The following is a 293-nucleotide window of genomic DNA, read 5'->3' on the forward strand; positions in this document are numbered from 1 at the left end:
TGATGCACTGAGCACACAAAGGCCTGGGTGCCAGGCAGCGGGTGGGGGCTGGGGGCGGGCTGGGGGGCAGAGGTGGGCCTGGTGCCTGCGTGTCTGCTGAGCTTCCTCTCCGGCAGAGGACTCAGCTGCCAGGAAGGTGACAGATGCGTGTGGCACTCACCACTCAGCGTCCAGGGAATGTCCGCGGACACGGTGCCCGCAGGCCTGTCCCCGGAGAGCTGGGTGGGAAGGGCTTGCCTTGTTTTGTCATGGGTTTTGCCACCGTAAACGGTAGTGAAGGGAATCAGCCGCTT

This window comes from Myotis davidii, unplaced genomic scaffold (genome assembly GCF_000327345.1).
Source record: "Myotis davidii unplaced genomic scaffold, ASM32734v1 scaffold43, whole genome shotgun sequence".
Taxonomy (NCBI): domain Eukaryota; kingdom Metazoa; phylum Chordata; class Mammalia; order Chiroptera; family Vespertilionidae; genus Myotis; species Myotis davidii.